Genomic DNA, 20,963 nt, shown 5'->3' on the forward strand with positions numbered 1-20,963 from the left:
GTAGTTATTCATTATTTTAATAAATTCCATTCAAGGAACTAGTACATTAATAAACAGCTAACAATAACAGCAGTGATAGAACTTGAAGACAATGGGGGAAATTGGGCCAAATGGCACAATGGTTCTGGGTCAGTGTGCAGTGGTTGAGATGGAAGCGCTCACTTACCATCATATGGTATTTTCCTACATTCCAAATGGAAATATTTTTTTATAATTGAAATGTTTTGGTGTGTGAGAATCGCATACAGCAGAGTAACGGAATATTTCAAGAACATAATGAGAGCTCAGCACAAGATTCTACTAAGGATGACACATTTGAAATACGGAAACGGAAGCAAGCATGCTAACTAGGAAAATGCATGTTTCCTCTCCTGCTTGTCTCATAGGAGATTACCAAGCTGAGAAAACACAGTTGTACTCTTGCCAAAGAACCTCACAAGTCAGAGAAACAATGCTCAGTAGGATTCTGCTTCAGTGAAAGAGGTCAAAGTACACTTTCATTACAAGCATGCATGTACATATGTAACATAAGGGGACAAATGTTAAAATGAAACCATAAATTCAGAAACACTTTTATCTCTGGATATTTTTCTGTATTACGCCCTAAAGATAAAATGTTCCCAAATAAAAATGTGAAATCAAGATTTTAGTATATCTGCTTTAACAAGATTTTATATCTGCTCCTAATTATATGCCAGGCAAACATCCAAACTTCCACACAAATCTGAATATAAAATCATTAAATAAATATATATGTATAAGTATATGGTTATACACATAAATATGTATAAACCAATTAAATATTAGAGTACTATTATTGGATAATTTACCTTCCCCTTTAGGAATAGTGACTAAAAGATTAAAAATTCTGCAGTTATCTACATACTTAAGTTGGTCTTTTTTAAAAATTAAATTTGAATTTAATTGGAACCTGACATTGGAGATGATGGAAAGATGCATAGGAATCAATTAAGCAGAGGTATTAAATGGGAACCTAGGAAAGGCTGATGTAATAGAGGGAATCCATAGTTAGAAGACAACCAAGTATAGATCCTTAGGAAAACACGTTTTTACATGACGGAAGAAAAAATAAAACAAAGAAAGTAGAAAGAGCAATAACTTTGAAAGTGGAACAAAGTCAAAATCTAAAACTCAGTTCCACTATTTCCGAGTATGAACATGAACCCTTTGACTCTCTGCTCGCCGGTAAAGAAGGGAATTTAACTCTTATTTCATCATCTAAAAGAAAATATTAATCTAATGTATGCAAGGTGCTTGGCTCAGTTCACTACACAAAATGTTCATTCAGTAAGTATTACTTTTTTTCCCCATAAACATTTACTCTCTTGAAAAGGAAAGTGAATCATGAGAACCAAAGCAGACATTTTTTACAGTCATTGAATAACAGAATTCAGGGAAAAAACATTGATCTTTTAAGAAAGGCATGATATTTTCATGGCACATTTCATGCAGGACTAACTTTATTCACAGCCAACATATTTTGACTATATCCCAATTTCCAAAGAGCCAGCTTATACGTCACTGAATGAAAGTCACCTTAAAGAAGAGGTATGCTTGTAAACAGGGAGAGGATATTATACCTTAAATTCAAAAATTCCTCAGAGTCTCATCCTTTTTGCCAATTCTGGCCATTGTGTTGGTCCATGAAAATATTCTTCCAAAACTAAAACCAAGCTGACAAAATTCAGAAAATCCAAATATATTAAAAGAGTCAAACTAAAGGACCTGGAAAAGAAGTTAAGTAACACAATGTATCTGTGTAAAGGATGTAAAACTTGAACTGCTCTTGGATTTGTTAAATGCCTGTTTTCCTTTTAAAATAATTTTTTGGTGGAGGGGCAGAAGATGGCGGCTTGAGTAGAGCAGTGGAAATCTACTCCCAAAACCACATATATCTAAGAAAATATAACAAAGACAACCCTTCCTAGAATAAAGACCAGAGTACACAGGACAATATCCAGACCACATCCGCACCTGAGAGAACCCAGCGCCTCGCGAAGGGGGTGAGATACAAGCCCCGGCCCGGCGGGACCCGAGCGCCCCTCCCCCCAGATCCCGGCGGGAGAAGAGCAGGCAGAGTGGGAGGGAGACGGAGCCCAGGACTGCCGAACACCCAGCCCCAGCCATCCGGGCCAGAATGCAGACAAGGTATGTGTCCAGGGGGCCCTGGATACTAGGGAAACAGGGGAGCAAGAACAGTGAGTGGGCACCTGAGGTCTGGTGCCGGAAGACATAAGAAAAGTGCGTGACCATTTTTTTTTTTGTGTAAGCACTTTTTGGAAGTCTTAAAGGGATAGTGCCCCCAATACTAGGGAAACAGGGCAGCAAGACCGGTGAGCAGATGCCTGAGGCTGGAGCCGGAGAATAAAGAAAAACGAATGGCCACTATTTTTTTTTTAATTAAAAATTTTTTTTTTTTTGTGGTCGTTTTGTTTTGGCAGGTGCTTTTTGGAAGTCTTAAAGGGGCAGGGTGGGACACTTAATGCAGAGGTAGGGAACCCGGGGATCTCTGGGCACCCTAACCCCTGGGCTGCCTTAAGGAGATAAATAACCTCCAGGCCTCTCCCCCTCAAATGCCACTACACCACTTTGGAGCAGAGGCCCGAACCAGGCCACGCCCACAGAAAAAGCAGAGATAAACTCCATAGCATGCCGGCAGGAAGCAGAAAACCTGTCTGCGTGCAGCTGCCCAGCACAAGCCACTAGAGGTCGCTGTTCTCCCAGGAGAGGAGGGCCACAAACCAACAAGAAAGGAAGTCCTTCCAGGCGTCACTCGTCCCAGCTCTGCAGACTATTCCTATCACCATGAAAAGGCAAAGCTACAGGCAGACAAAGATCACAGAGACAACACCAGAGAAGGAGACAGACCTAACCAGTCTTCATGACAAAGAATTCAAAATAAGAATCATAAACATGCTGACAGAGATGCAGAGAAATACACAAGAGAAATGGGATGAAGTCCGGAAAGAGATCACAGATGCCAGAAAGGAGATCACAGAAATGAAACAAACTCTGGAAGGGTTTATAAGCAGAATGGATAGGATGCAACAGGCCATTGATGGAAATGAAACCAGAGAAGAGGAATGCATAGAAGCTGACAGAGAGAGAGATAAAAGGATCTCCAGGAATGAAACAATGTTAAGAGAACTGTGTGACCAATCCAAAAGGAACAATATCCGTATTATAGGGGTTCCAGAAGAAGAAGACAGAAGAAAAGAGATGGAAAGTATCTTAGAAGAAAAAATTGCTGAAAACTTCCCCAAACTGGGGGAGGAAATAATCGAACAGACCACAGAAATACACAGAACCCCCAACAGAAAGGATCCAAAGAGGACAACACCAAGACACATAATAATTAAAATGGCACATATCAAAGACAAAGAAAGAGTTTTAAAGGCAGCTAGAGAGAAAAAGGTCACCTATAAAGGAAAACCCATCAGGCTAACATCAGATTTCTCAACAGAAACCCTACAGGCCAGAAGAGAATGGCATGATATATTTAATACAATGAAACAGAAGGGCCTTGAACCAAGGATACTGTATCCAGCACGACTATCATTCAAATATGACGGTGGGATTAAACAATTCCCAGACAAACAAAAGCTGAGGGAATTTGCTTTCCACAAACTACCTCTACAGAACATCTTACAGGGACTGCTCTAGATGGGAGCACTCCTAGAAAGAGCACAGCACAAAACACCCAACATATAAAGAATGGAGGAGGAGGAATAAGAAGGGAGAGAAGAAAAGAATCTCCAGATAGTGTATATAACAGCTCAATAAGTGAGCTAAGTTAGGCAGTAAGATACTAAAGACGCTAACCTTGAACCTTTGGTAACCACGAATTTAAAGCCTGCAATGGCAATAAGTACATATCTTTCAATACTCACCCTAAATGTTAATGGGCTGAATGCACCAATCAAAAGACATCGAGTAATAGAATGGATAAAAAAGCAAGATCCAGCTATATGCTGCTTACAAGAAACTCACCTCAAACCCAAAGACAGGTACAGACTAAAAGTCAAAGGATGGAAAAAGATATTTCAAGCAAACAACAGCGAGAAGAAAGCAGGGGTTGCAGTACAAATATCAGACAAAATAGAGTTCAAAACAAAGAAAGTAACAAGAGATAAAGAAGGTAACTAAATAATGATAAAGGGCGCAGTTCAACAAGAGGATATAACCATTCTAAATATATATGCACCCAACACAGGAGCACCAGCATATGTGAAACAAATACAGAACTAAAGAGGGAAATAGACTGCAATGCATTCATTCTAGGAAACTTCAACACACCACTCACCCAAAAGGATAGATCCACCGTGCAGAAAATAAGTAAGGACATGGAAGCACTGAACAACACAGTAGAGCAAATGGACCTAATAGACATCGATAGAACTCTACATCCAAAAGCAACAGGATATACATACTTCTCAAGTGCACATGGAACATTCTCCAGAATAGACCACATAATAGGCCACAAAAAGAGCCTCAGAAAATGCCAAAAGATTGAAATCCTACCAAATAACTTTTCAGACCCCAAAGGTATAAAACTAGAAATAAACTGTACAAAGAAAGCAAAGAGGCTCACAAACTCATGGAGGCTTAACATGCTCCTAAATAATCAATTGATCAATGACCAAATCAAAATGGAGATCCAGCAATATATGGAAAGAAATGACAACAACAACACTGAGCCCCAAATTCTGTGGGATGCAGCAAAAGCAGTCTTAAGAGGAGAGTATATAGCAATCCAAGCATATTTACAAAAGGAAGAACAATCCCAAATGAATGATCTAATGTCACAATTATCAAAATTTGAAAAAGAAGAACAAACGAGGCCTAAAGTCAGCAGAAGGAGGGACATCATAAAGATCAGAGAAGAAATAAATAAAATTGAGTAGAATAAAACAATAGCAAAAATCAATGAAAACAAGAGCTGTTTCTTCGAGAAAATAAACAAAATAGATGAGCTTCTAACCAGACTTAAGAAGAAAAGAGAGTCAACATAAATCAACAACATCAGAAACGAGAAAGGAAAAATCACGACGGACCCCACAGAAATACAAAGAATTATTAGAGAACACTAAGAAAACCTATATGCTAACATGCTGGGAAACCTAGGAGAAATGGACAACTTCCTAGAAAAATGCAACGTTCCACGATTGACTAGGAAAAAACAAAATCTAAACAGACCAATTACCAGTAAAAAAATTGAAGCGGTAATCAAAAAATTACCAAAGAACAAAACCCCCGGGCCAGATGGATTTACCTCAGAATTTTATCAGACATACAGGGAAGACAAAATACCCATTCTCCTTAGAGTTTTCCAAAAAATAGAGGAGGAGGGGATACTCCCAAACTCATTCTATGAAGCTAACATCACTCTAATACCAAAACCAGGCAAAGACCCCACCAAAAAAGAAAACTACAGACCAATATCCCTGATGAATGTAGATGCAAATATACTCAACAAAATATTAGCAAACCGAATTCAAAAATACAACAAAAGTATCATACACCATGACCAAGTGGGATTCACCCCAGGGATGCAAGGATGGTACAACATTCGTAAGTCCATCAACATCATCCACCACATCAACAAAAAGAAAGACAAAAACCACATCATCATCTCCATAGATGCTGAAAAAGCATTTGACAAAGTTCAACACCAATTCATGATAAAAACTCTCAGCAAAATGGGAATAGAGGGCAAGTACCTCAACATAATAAAGGCCATCTATGATAAAACCACAGCCAACATTATATTGAACAGCGAGAAGCTGAAAGCATTTCCTCTGAGATCGGGAAATAGACAGGGATGCCCACTCTCTCCACTGAAATTTAACATAGTACTGGAGGGCCTAGCCACGGCAATCAGACAAAACAAAGAAATACAAGGAATCCAGATTGATAAAGAAGAAGTTAAACTGTCACTATTTGCAGATGACATGATACTGTACATATATAACCCTAATGACTCCACCCCAAAACTACTAGAACTGATATCGGAATACAGCAAAGTTGAAGGATACAAAATCAACACACAGAAGTCTGTGGCTTTCCTATACACTAACAATGCACCAACAGAAAGAGAATTGAGGAAAACAACTCCATTCACAATTGCATTAAAAAAATTAAAATACCTAGGAATAAACTTATCCAAGGAAGAGAAAGACTTATACTCTGAAAACTACAAGTCACTCTTAAGAGAAATTAAAGGGGACACTAACAGATGGAAACTCATCCCATGCTCGAGGCTAGGAAGAATGAATATCATCAAAATGGCCAACCTGCCCAAAGCAATATACAGATTTGATGCAATCCTTATGAAACTACCAGCAACATTCTTCAATGAACTGGAACAAATAATTCAAAAATTCATATGGAAGCACCAAAGACACTGAATAGCCAAAGCAATCCTGAGAAAGAAGAATAAAGTAGGGGGGATCTCACTCCCCAACTTCAAGCTCTACTATAAAGCCATAGTAATCAAGACAATTTGGTACTGGCACAAGAGCAGAACCACAGACTAATGGAACAGACTAGAGAATGCAGACATTAACCCAGACATATATGTTCAATTTATATTTGATAAAGCAGACATGGACATACAGTGACGAAATGACAGTCTCTTCAACAGATGGTGCTGGCAAAACTGGACAGCTACATGTAGGAGAAAGAAAGTGGACCATTGTCTAACCCCATATACAAAAGTAAACTCCAAATGGAACAAAGACCTGAATGTAAGTCATGAAACCATTAAACTTTTGGAAGAAAACATAGGCAAAAACCTCTTAGACATAAACATGAGTGACCTCTTGTTGAACATATCTCCCCAGGCAAGTAAAACAAAAGAAAAAATGAATAAGTGGGAATATATTAAACTGAAAAACTTCTGCACAGAAAAAGACACCATCAATAGAACAAAAAGGAACCCTACAGTATGGGAGAATATATTTGAAAATGACACATCCGATAAAGGCTTGACATTCAGAATATGTAAAGAGCTCACATGCCTCAACAAACAAAAAACAAATAACCCAATTAAAAAATGGGGAGAGGAACTGAACAGACAGTTCTCCAAAAAAGAAATACAGATGGCCAACAGACACATGAAAAGATGCTCCATATCGCTAATTATCAGAGAAATGCAAATTATAACTACAATGAGGTATCACCTCACACCAGTAAGGATGACTGCCATCCAAAAGACAAACAACAACAAATGTTGGCGAGGCTGTGGAGAAAGTGGAACCCTCCTACACTGCTGGTGGGAATGTAAGTTAGTTCAACCATTGTGGAAAGCAGTATGGAGGTACATCAAAATGCTCAAAACAGACCTACCATTTGTCCCAGGAATTGCACTCCAAGGAATTTACCCTAAGAATGCAGCAATCAAGTATGAGAAAGATCAGTGCACCCCTATGTTTAACGCAGCACTATTTACAATAGCCAAGAATTGGAAGCAACCTAAATGTCCATCGATAGATGAATGGATAAAGAAGATGTGGTCCATATACACAATGGAATACTACTCAGCCATAAGAAAAGGGCAAATCGTACCATTTGCTGCAACATGCATGGAGCTGGAGGGTATTAGGCTCAGTTAAACAAGCCAAGCGGAGAAAGAGAAATACCAAATGATTTCACTTATCTGTGGAATATAAGAACAAAGGGTAAACTGAAGGAACAAAACAGCAGCAGAATCACAGAACTCAAGAATGGACTAAAAGGTACCAAAGGGAAAGGGACTGGGGAGGATGGGTGGTTAGGGAGGGATAAGGGGGAGAGATTTAGGGGGGTATTAAGATTAGCATGCATGGGGGGGTAGGAGAAAAGGGAGGGCTGTACAACACAGAGAAGGCAAGTAGGGATTCTACATTTTGCTATGCTGATGGACAGTGACTGTAAAGGGGTTTATAGGTTGGACCTGGTATATGGGTGAGCATAGTAAACATAATATTCGTCATGTAAGTGTAGATTAGTGATATCAAAAAAAAAAAGGGCAGTTCCTATGTGGTTACCTCCAATGAGTTCTACACAAGAATACAAAGGGCATGTAAAAGTGTAGGCAGAGGGTCTGTTTGTTTTTATTCAGAGGATCAAAGCCTAATTGGGCTACCCCGAAAATGAACTAAGATACGATATGAAAAAGAACTTCCAGCATCAGCACTCCCTGGAAGACTCATGCCAGAAGATGGTCATCAAAAAACCCCAACAAATATCCATGCACTGCTACAGCTGTAGATGCACTCATCCCACCAGCTCCTGGACTTGCCATGGGAATGAAGGGGATATCTAAGCTGGCCTGTGCACACAGTAAAACAAAAAGTTTGACTGGATCTATACTGTTGGAACTCAATCAAGAATTAGGAGAGGTTCAAATTGTAGCACTCCATAATCTTACAACTACAGACTACTGACTGTTAAAAGAACATAAGGGATGTGAACATTCTCCAGGAATGGGTTGTTTTAATTTGTCTGATTTCTCTCAGACTGTTCAAGTTCAGTTGGACAATATCCACCATATCATAGATAAGTTTTCACAAATGCCTAAGGTGCCTAACTGGTTTTCTTGGTTTCACTGGAGATGGCTGGTAATTACAGGTATGCTTTGGTTATGTAACTATACTCCTATTATGTTAATGTGTGTGTGCAATTTAAGTAGTAGCTTAAAACCTATATATGCTGAAGTTACTCTACAAGAAGATATGTCAAAGAAATAATCAATCTTCCCATGTTTTCTTCCGCCTGCTACTTCTATAGCTTTTCTTCTTCCTTCCTAATTACAACCCTTAAATAGAATTCGTGCCTCATATCAAATTTACCGAGTATCATAAATCTTCCAAGTGGTAAAGATACCTCAAGACAAATGCTGGGCATAGAAGCCACAGTGCATAAGTATGCAAAAAAGTAAAAAGATAACCTTTTCAAACAATAAGGCTTCCCTCTCACTTACCAACTTCACATTTCCCTGTATGGCCCCGGAAGATGACTGGTTAGCCAGAGACGGGTAAGTTTCCTCAAGTGAGGGACAACCTAAGACAGGCAGAGTCGCAGGGGGGTCATCAGGTGAGAAATTGGGGATCAACAGAGGGGAGGCTTAGAACCTCACCCCCCCCATTCTGAGAGAAATCTTCTGCATCTGTGGATGTTTTATTGCCCTTGTCTAGCTTGGATTAACACATAGTCTACATGCACACACTTGATAATCTACATTTGCTCTCTTACAACACTAAACTGTGTTTTCTACCTTTATCTTGTATGTACCTACCACTTCAGCATTTTATTAAAAATAATAATAATAGAGAAATGTGGTATCCACATATAAATCAAGTATAATAATCAAATGAGTATTCATATATTAACTGACTGTTTATAGTTCATAATGCTTGAGCAAAACCGAAGGTTTCTGTGATGACTGCCCTTGTGCTGTTCACTATGTAACTTATTCATTATGTAAGAATTTGTTCTCCATGTAAGAACTTGTTTGTTATGCCTCAGAAGATTATAGATTGACGAAAATTAGGCTTGGGGTGGATTAATGATGGTTCACTGAGCATTGACTCCCCTATACAGAATTTTACTGTTAACAACCATTTGATCAATAAATATGAGAGATGCCCTCACACACACACAAAAATGTGTAAACTTCCAATGGTAATATAATAAGTAACCGGGATGTAATGAATATAGTCAAGATATTGTAGCAGCTTATTTTGGTGATAGCTGGTACCTAGAATTGTCATGTATATAAATGTTGAATCAGTATGTTGTACACCTGAATCTAATGTAATGTAATACCGTGTGTCAACTACCCTTCAATAAAAAAATAATTATCTACAAAAAAAATAAAATGAAATGAAATAATTTTGGGAACAGGCAAAGCCCAAAAGGTGTTTTACTAAGCACTTTCTCTGTTCCTGTGGGAATGTCCCAGAGGAAATTTAATCGTCATGTTTCTTATACTTTCACACTTAACATCAAAGGATTGTTTTATAAGAGTTATTTGATATATTGAGGCTTTTTAAGCTTTTTTACAAGACTTTCAAATTATTTTTCTTGGGAAAATATGTGGTTATATGTAACCAAGGGGAAACTAATTCATACACCACTGAGTTCAAATTCACTTCAAAATTCCAATGCCAAATTACCTAGGGAAAAGCTTTCTCCTGGTTAAAAAGTAGTAACACTTTCTCTATTCTAACATTTCAGCGAAATACCCCCATTTTATAGCAAATACAGATACTTTTATCACTCTGCCAATTCCATATACATCACTGCAGAAAGAAATGACTCCTCACAAAATGGGAGTGAAAAGGTTACATGTCCTGGTGTGTTGCTCACATGGATTCAGGATGCGTAAGTGACTTCACACGGTTCTGCAGAGTTCAAAGGGTGAATGTAAGGGAATGGGAACTCTATTTGTCCTAGATGGTTAAATACCCCAAAGTTGCCAAAATTCTCTCTATGAGGAGCAAAAACATTTAATCATCCTCTTTAAAGATCATTATGGCTTTGGACTTTTCTAAGTTTTAAGCCAGAAATATACAGATACCATCACCTGTTCTCTGGACTATAGATATAACCTCTATTTGGTCTCTCTACAATTTTCATTCCCTCTCTTCAGACCATCATTCATAAATGTAGAGACATAGTGAAAAAATGGCCACTTATAACCAGGATGCATGTCCTTACCAGACACTCAGCTTCTGGGACTGTGGGAAATAAAGGTTATAAGGCACCAGTGTGTTGCATTCTGTTACAGCAGCCTGAGCAGACTAAAACAGTGACTGTCCATTTTGCAAGAAAATCTAAGCAGACACTGAGCTCATGGTGTGCCGTGTCCTCCATCAGGAACCCTCAGGGAGGGCCGTGCGGACAGCTACTCCCCCGGCTGTGCCTCTGCCCACACTGGTCGCTCTGCTGGGGCTGTGCCCACTCACCCTTTGGCCCAGTCACTCTCCACTCACTGGTGTTTGCTTACCAAACCTTGCTCTGGAGAAGCCCTCTCACCATCAAGCATCCTGCTCTACCCTGGGCATATTGTTGTAATATTTAAAACAATTGCAAATCAAATTTGGAACTTTCTTAATGTTTCAATAATTGAACTGAACTTCTCTCTTGAGCTCCATTATGATTCACTGCAGAAACCTAGTCTAATAATAACCAGATAAACTGTCATTTCTTCATCTCTTTATAAATCTCCAGGTTTATTATTCTCTGTTCTTCTCTGATGCCTATGATCTAAGTACCAGGGGCTGTATTCCTACTCAGGTATTGATGGCAGAGGATGTCTGCTTCACCCTCTTGGCAAAATAATTCATTCCATTGGCTCTTTAGCAACTGCTGGTCCCTCTTTACCAGCCCAGGGTCCACATGTTTCATGCAGACTAATTATTCTGAGCTCATTCTTGGTCGGTATGGCTGGTCATCTTGAGAAGTTTCTCCACTTCTCATCAATATCCATTTCTCTCTGTAATATAGGAAAGTATAAATGTCAGTGGTGTGTGTGTGAGGACATTTCAATACTTCTGTCCAGTGGCACCAGGCAGCCATTTCTCTCTCCCATATTGCCACTGAATAGAAATAACTTTTCTTTGAAGGTTCCACACTTCTTGGCCTTTACCCTGAGAGGGAAGATCCTTTTGCTTCGGGATATCAACTAATTTATATGTAAAATTATCTTTACTCCCCAAACCTGGGGTTGTTACCAGAGAGAACTGGGGTGTATGTATTCATGGCAAGTATCCAACTGCATCTAGATACTAGTAGTGACCCTGCTTAATTGGGCACTTTTTCAAATTTTATTCTAATATATTTTAATACTTTAATGTTTATTTCCATTCATTACAACTTCATTTCCAGTATCTGACATAAATGCTGGATTGTGGAAAATATTTTATAATTGTTGAATTAATATACTTGATGTGATAAATGTTATAGAATTAATTGCTGATGTTTATAACTAGATTAGCACTTGATATTTCATTTAAGAAGACATAAAAAATAAAAATCCCAGCAAAGAGGAGGTCTCTGTAAATATCTGTTGTCTGACCAGTGTGGTAAATATGACATTAATCGCAATTCCTTACTCCTTGTAGTCATATTTAATATTCAGCTCCTCATCATGGTTCCCTAATGGGTAGAATTTACTTCTTTGTCTTTTCATTTGGGGCTTTGACATATGAGCTGCACTGGCCAAATGGTGTGAAAATAATCATACAAATAGAGACTTAAAATGAATTTGAATTATAGATTCCAGTAATGAAGAATATCTCCCATTGGGTCAGACCCTCCCGTAGATAACTATACACACTGGACAAAAATGGAAACAAACAGTGAAAACACTGACTTGATGATGGTGGAGAACAACCAAGAGCAGAAAATACTTAAAGGTAATCCACACTTAGAAGAAAACAAGGAAATTGAGTGTACTCTCATTTTTATGCTTTTTATCCCCTGAGGACAGCAACTCATTAAAGCTTGCGCTAGGGGCAGAGCCAACATGGCGGCGTGAGTAGGACAGTGAGAATCTCCTCCCAAAAACATATATACTTTTGAAAATACAACAAACACAACTAGCCATAAAAGAGAGACCAGAAGATGCAGGACAGTGGCCAGACTGCAGCTACACCAGCGAGAACCCAGCGCCTCGCGAAGGGGGTGAGATACAAGCCCCGGCCCCGCGGGAGCCGAGCGCCCCTCCCCACAGCTCCCGGTGGGAGAAGAATAGGCAGAGCGGGAGGGAGACGATGCCAAGGACTGCTGAACACCCAGCCCCCGCCAACCCCACCAGAGCACAGACAGAGTGCATGGGCGGAGGGCCCTGGATACTGGGGGAACAGGGCAGCAAGACCTCTGAGCGGGTGCCGAAGCTGATGCCCCTGTGACAAAGAAAAGCGGGGGCTTTTTGAAAGTCTTAAAGGGACAGGAACTTAACAGCTTGATGGAAACAACCCAGATCACAGTACAGCAGCTGGAAATTACAGGGAAAACCGGGAGCACTAACCCCCTGGGCAACAGCTCTGAGACCCCTCACGGAGGCAAACAGTCAAGCAGCCCCCCCATCCATTACCCCACCGGGCGCTGCGAAAGCAGAGAAGCAGCCTGAGACAAATTCCGCCCACAGAAAGGGAAATTTCTCCCTCCCGGCCAGGCAAGACACAAAGACCCACTCTACACGCAATTACCCAACACAAGCCACTAGGGGTCGCAGTTGTCCCAGTAAAGAAAGGCCAGTAGTAAGTGAAAATTTTGGCCCTCCCAGCTGACAGTCAATAGCACCTGTCAACATGAAAAGGCAAAAAAATATGATCCAGACAAGACTAACCCAGACAGCTTCAGCATCTGCTACATCTTCCCCTGAGAAGGAATCTGGGGAGATAGATTTAGCCAGTCTTCCTGAAAAAGAATTCAAAACAAAAGTCATAACCATGCTGATGGACTTGCAGAGAAATATGCAAGAACTAAGGAAGGAGAATTCAGAAATAAAACAAGCTCTGGAAGGACTTCAAAACAGAATGGACGAGATGCAAGAGACCATTAATGGACTAGAAAACAGAGAACAGGAACGCAGAGAAGCTGATGCAGAGAGAGATAAAAGGATCTCCAGGAATGAAAGAATTTTAAGAGAGCTGAGTGACCAAATGAAAAGGAACAATATATGAATTATAGGTATTCCGGAAGAAGTAGAGAGAAAAAAGGGGATAGAAAATGTCTTTGAAGAAATAATTGTTGAAAACTTCCCCAAACTAGGGGAAGAAATGGCCTCTCAGACCACAGAGGTACACAGAACTCCCATGACAAGGGATCCAAGGAGGGCAACACCAAGACACATAATAATTAAAAAGGCAACGATCAAAGACAAGGACAAAGTATTAAAGGCAGCCAGAGAGAAAAAAAAGGTTACCTACAAAGGAAAACCCATCAGGCTATCATCAGACTTCTCAACAGAAACCCTACAGGACAGAAGAGAATGGCATGATATACTTAATGCAATGAAACAGAAGGGCCTCGAACCAAGACTACTGTATCCAGCACGAATATCATTTATATGAAGGAGGGATTAAACAATTCCCAGACAAGCAAAAGTTGAGGGAATTTTCCTCCCACAAACCACCTCTACAGGGCATCCTACAGGGACTGCTCTAGATGGGAGCACTCCTAAAAAGAACACAGAACAAAACACCCAACATATGAAGAAGGGAGGAGGAGGAATAAGAAGGGAGAGAAATAAAGAATCATCAGACTGTGTTTATAATAGCTCAACAAGCGAGTTAAGTTAGTAAGATAGTAAAGAAGCTAACCCTGAACCTTTGGTAACCACAAACTCAAAGCCTGCAATGGCAATAAATTCATACATTTCAATAGTCACCCTAAATGTAAATGCACTGAATGCACCAATCAAAAGACACAGAGTAATAGAATGGATAAAAAAGCAAGATACAGCTATATGCTGCTTACAAGAGACTCACCTCAAACCCAAAGACGCGCACAGACTTAAAGTCAACGGATGGAGAAAGATATTTGAAGCAAACAACAGAGAGAAGAAAGCAGGTGTTGCAATTCTGGTATCAGACAAAACAGACTTCAAAATAAAGAAAGTAACAAAAGACAAAGAAGAACATTACATAATGATAAAGGGCTCAGTCCATCAAGAGGATATAACCATTATAAATATATATGCACCCAATACAGGAGCACCAACATACCTGAAACAAATATTAACAGAACTAAAGGAGGAAATAGAATGCAATGCATTCATTCTAGGAGACTTCAACACACCACTCACTCCAAAGGACGGATCCACCAGACAGAAAATAAGTAAGGACAGAGAGGCACTGAACAACACACTAGAACAGATGGAACTAATAGACATCTACAGAACTCTACATCCAAAAGCAGCAGGATACACATTCTTCTCAAGTGCACATGGAACATTCTCCAGAATAGACCACATACTAAGACACTAAAAGAGCCTCAGTAAATTCCAAAAGATTGAAACCCTACCAACCAACTTTTCAGACCACAAAGGCATTAAACTAGAAATAAACTGTTCAAAGAAAGCAAAAAGGCTCACAAACATATGGAGGCTAAACAACACACTCCTAAATAATCAATGGATCAATGACCAAATCAAAATGGAGATCCAGCAATATATGGAAACAAATGACAACAACAACATTAAGCCCCAACTTCTGTTTGACACAGCAAAAGCAGTCTTAAGAGGAAAGTATATAGCAATCCAAGCATATTTAAAAAAGGAAGAACAATCCCAAATGAACGGTCTAATGACACAATTATCGAAATTGGAAAAAGAAGAACAAATGAGGCCTAAGGTCAGCACAAGGAGGGACATCATAAAGATCAGAGAAGAAATAAATAAAATTGAGAAGAATAAAACAATAGCAAAAATCAATGAAAACAAGAGCTGGTTCTTTGAGAAAATAAACAAAATAGTTAAGCCTCTAGCCAGACTTATTAAGAGGAAAAGAGAGTCAACACAAATCAACAGTATCAGAAACGAGAAAGGAAAAATCACGAAGGACACCACAGAAATACAAAGAATTATTAGAGAATACTATGAAAACTGATATGCTAACAAGCTGGGAAACCTAGGAGAAATGGACAACTTCCTAGAAAAATACAACCTTCCAAGATTGACCCAGGAAGAAACAGAAAATCTAAACAGACCAATTACCAGCAACTAAATTGAAGTGGTAATCAAAAAACTACCAAAGAACAAAACCCCCGGGCCAGATGGATTTACCTCATAATTTTATCAGACATACAGGAAAGATATAATACCCATTCTCCTTAAAGTTTTCCAAGAAATAGAAGAGGAGGTCATACTCCCAAACTCATTCTATGAAGCTAGTATCACTCTAATACCAAAACCAGGCAAAGATCCCACCAAAAATGAAAACTACAGACCAATATCCCTGATGAACGTAGATGCAAAAATACTCAACAAAATTTTAGCAAACTGAATTCAAAAATACATCAAAACGATCATAAACCAAAGCAATATACAGATTTGATGCAATCCTTATGAAAATACCAGCAACATTCTTCAATGAACTGGAACAAATAATTCAAAAAATCATATGGAAGCATCAAAGACCCCGAATAGACAAAGCAATCCTGAGAAAGAAGAATAAAGTAGGGGGGATCTCACTCACCAACTTCAAGCTCTATTATAAAGCCATAGTAATCAAGACAATTTGGTACTGGCACAAGAACAGAGCCACAGACCAATGGAACAGACTAGAGAATCCAGACATTAACTCAGACATATATGGTCAATTAATATTTGATAAAGGAGACATTGACATACAATGGCGAAATGAAAGTCTCTTCAACAGATAGTGCTGGCAAAACTGGACAGCTACATGTAGGAGAATGAAACTGGACCATTGTCTAACCCCATATACAAAAGTAAATTCAAAATGGATCAAAGACCTGAATGTAAGTCATGAAACTATTAAACTCTTGGAAGAAAACATAGGCACAAACCTCTTAGACATAAACATGAGTGACGTCTTCTTGAACATATCTCCCCGGGCAAGGAAAACAACGAAAATGAACAAGTGGGACTATATTAAACTGAAAAGCTTCTGTACAGTAAAAGACACCATCAATAGAACAAAAAGGAACCCTACAGTATGGGAGAATACATTTGAAAATGACACATCCGATAAAGGCTTGACGTCCAGAATATATAAAGAGCTCACATGCTTCAACAAACAAAAAACAAATACCACAATTAAAAAATGGGCAAAGGAACTAAACAGACGGTTCTCCAAAAAAGAAATACAGATGGCAAACAGACACATGAAAAGATGCTCCACATCACTAATTATCAGAGAAATGCAAATTATAACTACAATGAGGTATCACCTCACACCAGTAAGGATGACTGCCATCCAAAAGACAAACAACAACAAATGTTGGCGAGGCTGTGGAGAAAGGGGAACCTTCCTACACTGCTGGTGGGAATGTAAACTTGTTCAACCACTGTGGAAAGCAGTATGGAGGTACATCAAAATGCTCAAAACAGACCTACCATTTGTCCCAGGAATTGCACTCCTAGGAATTTACCCTAAGAATGCAGCAATCAAGTATGAGAAATACCAATGTACCCCTATGTTTATCGCAGCACTATTTACAATAGCCAAGAATTGGAAGCAACCTAAATGTCCATCGATAGATGAATGGATAAAGAAGATGTGGTCCATATACACAATGGAATACTACTCAGCCATAAGAAAAGGGCAAATCCAACCATTTGCAGCAACATGGATGGAGCTGGAGGGTATTATGCTCAGTGAAACAAGCCAAGCAGAGAAAGAGAAATACCAAATGATTTCACTCATCTGTGGAATATAAGAACAAAGGAAAAACTGAAGGAACAAAACAGCAACAGAATCACAGAACTCAAGAATGGACTAACAGGTACCAAAGGGAAAGGGACTGGGGAGGATGGGTGGGAAGGAAGGGATAAGGGGGGGGAGAAAAAGAGGGGTATTAAGATTAGCATCCATAGCGGGATGCGAGAAAGCAGAGGGCTGTGCAACACAAAGAAGACAAGTAGTGATTGTAGAACAGTTTGCTACGCTGATGGACAGTGACTGTAAAGGAGTATATAGGGGGGACCTGGTATAGGGGAGAGCCTAGTAAACAAAGTGTTCATCATGTAAGTGTAGATTAATGATTAAAAAAAAAAAAGGAGTTCCTGTGTGGTAACCTCCAATGAGTTCTACACAATGATATAGAGGGCATATAAAAGTGTAGGCAAAGGGCCTGTTTGTGTTTATACAGAGGATCAAAGCCTAATTTGGCTACTCCAAAAATGAACTAAGATACGATATGAAAAAGAACTTCCAACATCAGCACTCTCAGGAAAACTCATGACAGAAGATGATCAGAAAAAAAAAAAAAAAAACCCCAACAAAGATCCACGCACTGCCACAGGTGTAGATGCACTCATCCCACCAGTTCCTGGACTTGCCATGGGAATGAGGAAGGAGATCTCTAAGCTGGCCTGTGCATACAGTAAAACAACAAATTTGACTGGATCTATACTGTTGGAACTCAACCAAGAATTAAGAGAAGTGCAAATTGTAGCACTCCAAAATCTTACAACGACAGACTATTTACTGTTAAAAGAACATATGGGATGTGAACAGTCCCCAGGAATGGGTTGTTTTAATTTGTCTGATTTCTCTCAGACTGTTCAAGTTCAGTTGGACAATATCCACCATATCATACATAAGTTTTCACAAATGCTTAAGTTGCCTAACTGGTTTTCTTGGTTTCACTGGAGGTGGCTGCTAATTACAGGTGTACTTTGGTTATGTAACTATACTCCTATTATGTTAATGTGTGTGCGCAATTTAATTAGTAGTTTAAAACCTATCCATTCTGAAGTTACTCTACAAGAAGATATGTCAAAGAAATAATCAATCTTCCCAGGTTTTCTTCTGCCTGCTACTTCTATAACTTTTCTTCTTCCTACCTAATCATAACCTTTAAATAGAACTCGTGCCACATGTCGAATTTACCGAGTATCATAATTCTTCCAAGTGGTAAAGACACCTCAAGACAAATGCTGGGCATAGAAGCCACAGGGCATAAATATGCAAAGAAGTAAATAGCAAACCTTTTCAATCAATAAGGCTTCTCTCTCACTTACCAACTTTACATTTCCCTGTATGGCCCCGGAAGATGACTGGTTAGCCAGAGACGGGTAAGATTCCTCAAGGGATGAACAACCTAAGACAGGCACAGTTGCAGGGGGGCCATCAGGTGAGAGAAAGGGGGATCAACAGAGGTGAGGCTTAGAACCTCCCCCCTCATGTTCTGAGAGAAATCTTCTGCATACATGGGTGTTTATTGCCCTCGTCTAGCTCGGATTAACACATAGTCTACAGGCGCACACCTGATCATCTACATTTGCTCTCTTACAACACTAAACTCTGTTTTCTACCTTTATCTCGTATCTACCTACCACTTCAGCATTTTATTAAAAAAAATAATAATAGAGAAATGTGGTATCCACATATAAATCAAGTTTAAAAATCAAATGAATATTCATATGTGAACTGACTGTTTATAGTTCATAATGCATGAACAAAACCGAAAGCTTCTGTGATGACTGCCCTTGCACTGTTCACCATGTAACTTATTCACTATGTAAGAATCTGTTCTCCATGTAAGAATTTGTTCGTTATGCATCAGAAGATTGGAGACTGACGAAAATTAGGCTCGGGGTGGATTAATGATTGTGCATTGAGTATTGACCCCCTATACAGAAATTTATTGTTGTTGACAACTATTTGATCAATAAATATGAGAGATGCCCTTAAAAAATATATATATATATATATATAAATATAAACAGACTTCCAATTGTAAAATAAATAAGTAACTGGGATGTAATGTATAGCATAAGGAATATAGTGAAAATATTGTAGCAACTTGGTATGGTGATAGCTGGTACCTAGAATTATCATGTATATAAATGTTGAATCACTGTGTTGTACACCTGAAACTAATATAATGTAATACTGTGTGTCAACTACCCTTCAATAAAAAAAATAAAAAATAAAAAAAATAAAACTTGTGCTGCAGCTGAACTTTGAATGCAAAATCTTTTGTCTTATGGGCTTGAATAATCAGGAGAGAATTCAAGCAAACAGCAACAGAAAGTAAATTAGTAAATGCAATAAGAAAAAGAGCTCAGACAAGAATCCCTACTTCTGCCCATAAACTGCCAAAACTCCTGGCTGAGTCCTCAGCTCCGCATGCATGGGAAAGACTCCAAACAGACAAATAAGGATAAAAAAGTTGAAGGGATTTTTCAGCTTATGCTTATGTCAGAAAAGACAATGTTTGAAGTTTGAATCCAACTGATAAGAACATAAAAAATCCAGAGCTTCTACAATGTATCATTCACAAAATCCAACTTTAAAATCTAAAAATTACTAAATCAAAATGAAAATGTGACCCATAATCAAGAGATAAAAGTATTAATAGGGACTTAAATCTAAGTGGCCCAAGTAGAAAACAATTTTAAAGGAGCTCTTTTAACTATATTCGAAAATGTAAAGGAAAATAAGTTCATAATGAAAGTGCAAATAGAAAATCTCAGCAGAGAACAAGAAACTATAAAAACTTTACACCTGAAAAAATATGTGAAATAAAATAATCTTTAGATGGGCTTAATAGCAGTGTGGATGACAGAGGAAAGAATTCAAAGGTAGAAGAATAGAAATTATCAAACCTGAAGAGTAAAGAAAAACGTTTAATACAATGTAAAGAAACTATCAAAACTATCAAAAAGTTTCACAAGCTATTGGAATCCCAGAAGAACAAGAGAGAAAATCGGTCACATAAATATTTAAAGAAATAATGGCTAAAATTTTCCTCATGCATGAGATGGATCCATAAAATGGACTGGAACCTGTGTCAGTTCTCTTTGCCTCCAACCTTAATACTACAGACTTCCTGTTGAAACGTTGGTTCCCTCTTCACAAAGTTCTGTGTACATCTTTCCCTGGAGTCAGAGAAGCAGAAAGTGTCCAGAGCGGTAGAGGAATTGTAGGACAGCTGCTGCCCCATGCCAGCATCATAACCTGCAAACAGGCTGCAATGTGCTGCCCCCGTGCTGCTGTTCTCCAAAGTTCTCACAAAAATATCTCGTCATCCACCAAAACTGGAAATACACAGGCAAGATAAACACGGTTCAAACTAGCTAAGTGGGCAGCTTACAAAGCCACCGTGATCAACAGCTGGTCAAATCCGCATCCACACACATATCTCTGAACTTTTAATTCCTAAATATGGGCATGTTTCTGCTGAGCTCTATAAGGTGTGTTGCAGCCATAAAAAGCTGTGCAGATGCTCTTCTCCAAAAGGAAGCAAAGCCCCTTTGT

This window comes from Manis pentadactyla, assembly GCF_030020395.1.
Source record: "Manis pentadactyla isolate mManPen7 chromosome Y unlocalized genomic scaffold, mManPen7.hap1 SUPER_Y_unloc_3, whole genome shotgun sequence".
NCBI lineage: Eukaryota > Metazoa > Chordata > Mammalia > Pholidota > Manidae > Manis > Manis pentadactyla.